Source organism: Sander vitreus, chromosome 14, assembly GCF_031162955.1.
Source record: "Sander vitreus isolate 19-12246 chromosome 14, sanVit1, whole genome shotgun sequence".
NCBI classification, from domain to species: Eukaryota; Metazoa; Chordata; class Actinopteri; order Perciformes; family Percidae; genus Sander; species Sander vitreus.
The window spans coordinates 22,160,075-22,166,074 of record NC_135868.1 but is presented as its reverse complement, the minus strand read 5'-3'; positions in this window follow the sequence as shown (position 1 = coordinate 22,166,074).

The following is a 6,000-nucleotide window of genomic DNA, read 5'->3' as shown; positions in this document are numbered from 1 at the left end:
ATCATGTTCTTTCCTGTGTCGTCCTCTGATCAGGAACGACAGCACTCTTTGGTTTGGAAAAAAAAAACAGGGTTAGAGACACAGTAGGTAAATCAGGTTACAGGATACTTTTATCAGTAAAGATGAATGTGACCTGTAGACAAATGTGAAGTAGAGTAAACAACTAAGATACAAGGTCTTCAGCTGAATTGCGTTGCTTCAGCTATTCATAAATCCATTAGTAAAGAAGACCTTTCTAAGTTCTTTGTAACTACAAGCTAGTTTTAAACTAGTGATTTAGCTACTCAGGTTGCTAACAAATGTCTTAGGTTGAAGACTTTACCAATAATTAATAAGTTATTAGTAAACACCTGTAGCACAATGAAGCAATCAAGTATGTGAACAAAAGGTATGGCATTTCAAGCTTAACAAACAACAAAATCTGATGATGCTAACCTAGCTAACGTTATTAGGTAGTTTAGCAAAACCTTACTGACAAGGTTTTGTAATTGGGGGGTATGTTGTGTTACTTTTGTGAAATATATTGAATTTCATTTAAAATCACTTCATAAAGTTTATAAAATGTTATCAAGTTTCAAGTATCGACCATATTCCTTCTTTTTTACTCTTCACTCTAAACAGGGGTCATGTATTGGCAAGCTAACGTTAAAGTTACAAACTAGAAGATCTCTGTTTCGTTCTCTTTGTCGGCACCTGGCGATAAGCAGTAATTGCAGGTGTTAAGTTTCATCGTCAAATTTGACATACCTTATTAATCCTGCGAGGGATATTACAATTTCTGTCATTATCTGTAGTCATCACTCTTTTCTTTGTTTGTCTGGCCATGGTAACTGTTTATTTGCAACGCTAGCAGAGACGGTCCAGAGCGAGTCTGTTGCGGTAACTCCTTCCCCCTCTCTGGCGGATCAACCATTACTGGCTGACATCACTAACTGGGTGCCGCTTATTATTTTTGCTGGGAATGTTACCTCATTTAGCGATACATAGTGACTTAACAGATATTTTTATTTAAATGAAAATCTTTGAGAATATTTCTTTAATTTGTTAGTTAGCTCAGTTGGCGAACAGTTAACACCTGGCAGTTACTGGGTGTAAATATTTAGACCAGGGGTCTTCAACGTTTTTTAAACCAAGGAACCCTTAACCGAGAGAGACAGAGCAGGGTCCCCCTACTACATATGTATCCCCTCTGTAACTTTTGCTAGAAAACAGCAGACATCTCCATATTATCTCATGTTGTTTATTGTGACCTGGTAAAGACAGAAAATAACACACATGACAGGACAGACCCTTTGCATGTTAGGGGAGGAGATACACATTATATCAGTCAAAAAACGGCCTGATATGATGTGTATCCCCCCTGTAACCTTTGCTAGAAAACAGTAGACATCTCCACAGCAGACATCTCCATAATATATCATGTTGTTTATTGTGACCAGGTAAAGACAGAAAATAACACACATGATGACAGGACAGACCCTTTGCATGTTAGGGGAGGAGATACACATTATATCAGGTGAAAAAAAGCCTGATATAATGACTGTCTAAAATGAAGTTGCATATTAAACTGGGCCTAGAGTAACATGTAGGGTGGCCTAAAGCCTTTATACATACCTTTTTTTCCATATAATACTAAATTATTAAAATAGCCTAATAATTGATTGCATGATTTTATAAATCATGTTTTAATGTTAAAACAGAAACGTGACTAAACGTAGGATTAACTCACTGTATCTGTGGATGGCTACCATAGTGACTACAGTTCCTTTCCCTACAGGCAAGTAAGCTTATCATCAGTGGGGATTTATATTTGCTAATAATATTTTGGATTCATGTTAAACTTTCAAAAATTAACTATAATTTGGAGGCCCCCCTGCATCGACTCTGAGGACCCCTTAGGGGTCCCGGACCCCCTGTTGAAGATCCCTAATTTAGACAATTCATCTCTGTGTATGAACTAGTTTGTGGGGTGCTACCCTTTTTGATTTAGTAATGCATAAATCTACACTTCAGTGTACTACTCTGACTCACATAAGCACATTTAGATTGCCTATAGCTGCAATAAGTGCTTCAAGGCACTTTTAAAGCAAAAGCCATAAAATGCTTTATCGAATGGCTGAACACAAAAGTAAAAGTGGTCTTCATCATGGAGAACCAAATGAAAAGAACGTGTGCAGAGGCGCGTTGATTTCAAGTAAAAGTCTACAAGCTGTTCTTTTATAATTAGTCCATGTAATGGAGGCTTTTTATTCTATTTGTAAAATGCTCTTTTTACATATTATTTTTCATGCAAAGTGCCCCAGAACTCCTTGAGAGCACACCAAGCACCAACAAACCGCCTGCACAGAAACACTCTCCATCCTTCTCTCTTTGAGCTATACTATTCTTTTAATACATCGGCTAAAGAAGCTTCATGCATTATTAAAGGCTTTTTTTGGTGATAAAAGCCTCCAGCACTATTTTCTGTTACTGTACTTGTTGAAGATTATATTTGCCACTTTTTTGAGCAGTAAAGTGCAGAAACGTTGAGTGGTATGAGCTTCATCTGTTAAGAAAGACGGATCCGTATGGAGGCATTGCTGCCAATTTAATGCAGTGGGAATCCCATGAGCATGCAGTATTAATGTGCATGGTGAACAGGTGACCCGGCCCTCACTTGGATTCTGCCCTAAACCCTTATTTCATTTACCTTGAGATTATGATTTCTCTTTTGGTGATTCATCAGCGCAGGCAGGATAAGGGCTGAGGTTACAGAGCCACAAAGACGGAGATGGATGGCAAGAGAGAGGCAGTAGTTAAAGACAGCACACTTGGGGGAACAGACAGGTCAAACTAACTCCAAACTGTCATCCTGACATACTACCCCATCTTTCTCTCCCTGCTGCTGAGAAGGACAAATCTTTGGACCATATTTGAGCTCAGTCAACCTGACAAACAGCCAGCAAGTACAGTTTGTAAACAATGAGCCTGGGCTGTGCGGTAATCTTGGATTTGACCGATACGAAGGGATTTTGTGCTTTTAGACTCCCAAACCCTTCTTTTTAAACCCTGTTAAATAATAATAACACATACATGTATCCATATTACTGAGTCATTTATCAAGACTGTGATATTTGTTTAAATCAGGAGAGATTTCATTAAGAGTGAACAATCCATTTTTACTCAAGTGCATGATAAAAATTAGAGTCCCATTGGGACTTGGTACAGTATATTTAGGGGGGGGGGGGTAGTGATGCCGTGATTAATTCAGGACATTCCCCCCTGCGATCTAGACACTGGTGGTGGTGGTAAAGAGAGTTGCTGAAGACCTGGATGATGGAATGTGGAGCAGGACTGGGTGCTGATATGAAGAAGACTGGAGGTGAAGGGGTGGAGGAGGGTCACATCCGTTCTTATTGAAACGACAACTGACAGCAGCAGGGAGGAGAACACATTTTAAAGTTTGACAACATGGATACGATTGGCTAAGTGAGATCGTGGCAAGATCTGGTTGGACTACTTAAGAGTGAACGACCACAGATTAATAGCTGGAGAGAGACGAGACTGAATGAGTGAGTAAAGGGAGTGTCCCTGATTTAACTTTAGCTAAGCTTCATATCACTGATTTGACCACGTTTGAAGAATAAAACGCTGATATGAGTTTTATATTTGAGCTTATTTCACTTGTCACACTGATACAGTGATGTGTAAGCAGAGAGAGTCATCGTGATGTGGGTGCTGTTCAGCATTACCGAAGAGGACTGAGAAGAGGACTCAAGTGGACCTCTTGGCTTTAATTTGGCCTAATGCAAGAGTGGGTGTTTGCTCATGTGTGGGAGATCATTTCATAACACATTAGAGGTAAATTCAGGTTTAAACCCCAGATGTAGTCCTGGGACACATTAAGTGCTAATGGTGCCACAAGAGGAGTACGCACGCACACACACACACACACACACACACACACACACACACACACACTCAGGGAGAGAGGGGAAAAAATAGGATTAAGCCTGTGAAAGCTGCAGCATGATAGGCTAGAGAACAGTGTGTGTATCAGGGATAGGAATAAAATCGCATAGGGCGGGCTCTGTCTCTGTGCATGTGTAGAGTGGGGAGGCAGCTGCCTTAAAATTGTTAGATTTTAAGGATGCAGACACACACACACACACACACACAGGTGTTACACAATGACACTATCAGACAGACACAACATCCAAAACCAGGGATTTATCAGCAGATTTTAAAAGGGAGAGCAGTTGTTTTGTGTGTGTGTGTAAAGCTGAGTGGGCTTTGGTTTAATCCAAACATGAAACACAAGATTCCCCCCCACCACACACAGACACCGACACACACACACACCCCTCACTCTCTCTCCCTCTCCCTCTGTGTGTGTGCGCGTGCGTGTGTGTGAATTTGCCTCCCTCAGTCTTTTTTAGCGTTCCGTAACAGCTTGATTATATAATCCCAAACATATATGCATGTCCATGAGGCTGAGTGCTAGAGTGCATGAAGTATGCAAGAGCATCAAACTGAAGTGGGGGGGAGACGATGAGATGGAGGAAGGAAGGAAAAGAAAGAGGTGAAGAAGGGACAACATCCATAGCGGCACTGTGGGTACATTACTTGTCTGGATTAGAGCTCTAATGACCGATTCACACACTTACTCCTATAAATCATGTCGATGTAAGATCATCTAAAGGTGAGCAGAGGAGGCGGCATGTTTTATTAATTTCCTTAAATAGTGCAATGTAGCAAGCAGAGGGTGATGTTATAAATGTCAAATAGTGTACATATCAAATAATGTCCCTCAAACTGGGTTGAGAACAATAAACACTGAATGTATAAAAATGCTAAATAGCCTACTAGAAATTGTTTTCAAAAAAAGCATTTCAAAATGCTAGCATTTGCCTACACATTCAGCTGACACGGAGCAACATTAGCATTCATTTGGAATTGTGTTTCCAGCCACCTGGCAATAAATCCAATATTCACTTTTCTTTTATCTTTTATAGCGGCTAAATGTTTGACTTTCTTCACCAGCTATCTCGCTAACTTTGCCACTCTTGCGCTGGGCAGGTAGCCTACAGTGGGTTTGGTACCACTTAGATTCCAGGTACTGGTTGATGAGCGGAAACTTGTAGAATCCCAAAAAATAAAAAGGCTACTACGGAGCTGCCACAAAAATACAAACTGTCATACTACCCCACTACAGCCAACATGTGTAGCTTACATCTAGTACAATGGCTTTGTTGTTTGGTTTGTACAAATAAACGTGAGGTGCACAAACAGTCCAGAGGTCAAATTGGCACAAATATTGCAATATCACTTTCTTTTCAGTCGTCGCTACAAGTGATACCTTTCACATAGGCCACGTCCACACGTACGAAAAACGATCCCCCCCGTCTTCCCTGGCATCATTTCAAGAATATTTGCGTCCAAACGGATCCATTTGTAAAAGACTCAATACGCTACTTCAAATTCAGGCCTATAGGTGGCACTGTTTCTGCTACAGAAATTCACAAAAAAACGGAATAGAGGCGGCGCATGCGCATAAAGCTTGCGCGCTGTATACAGACAGTATATTTTGCCCTAGTAACCCTAATAGGCTCAATATCTTCTCCAGCAGGAACACAAGCATGTAGTCCGCCATTGTTGTTATCCATTGTGGATAACAGGTCGAAGACTCAAGTATGCGCCACGAACGAAGACGCAAGGGCGTCGTTTTCAAAAATTTTTTCACCCTGGGATCAGGTTTCAAAAAAGTGCGTCTTCAGGCAGTGCGTTATACAGGATTCGCTTTGGACGATTGACAAAACGATGCAAAACATGTACACCAAAAAGCGTTTCCATGTGGATGGCCCCTCAGTCTTTTGATCCACTGTACTATAAAACTATTAAGTAGTGCAGCAATACCCAGTTAATGAAATTACCGGGAACTAATACTTTATACTCTGATACAATGTCTTTGAAGCCTTGAAAAATCTCAGTGAAGGCTACCACACACATATGGATGACAGA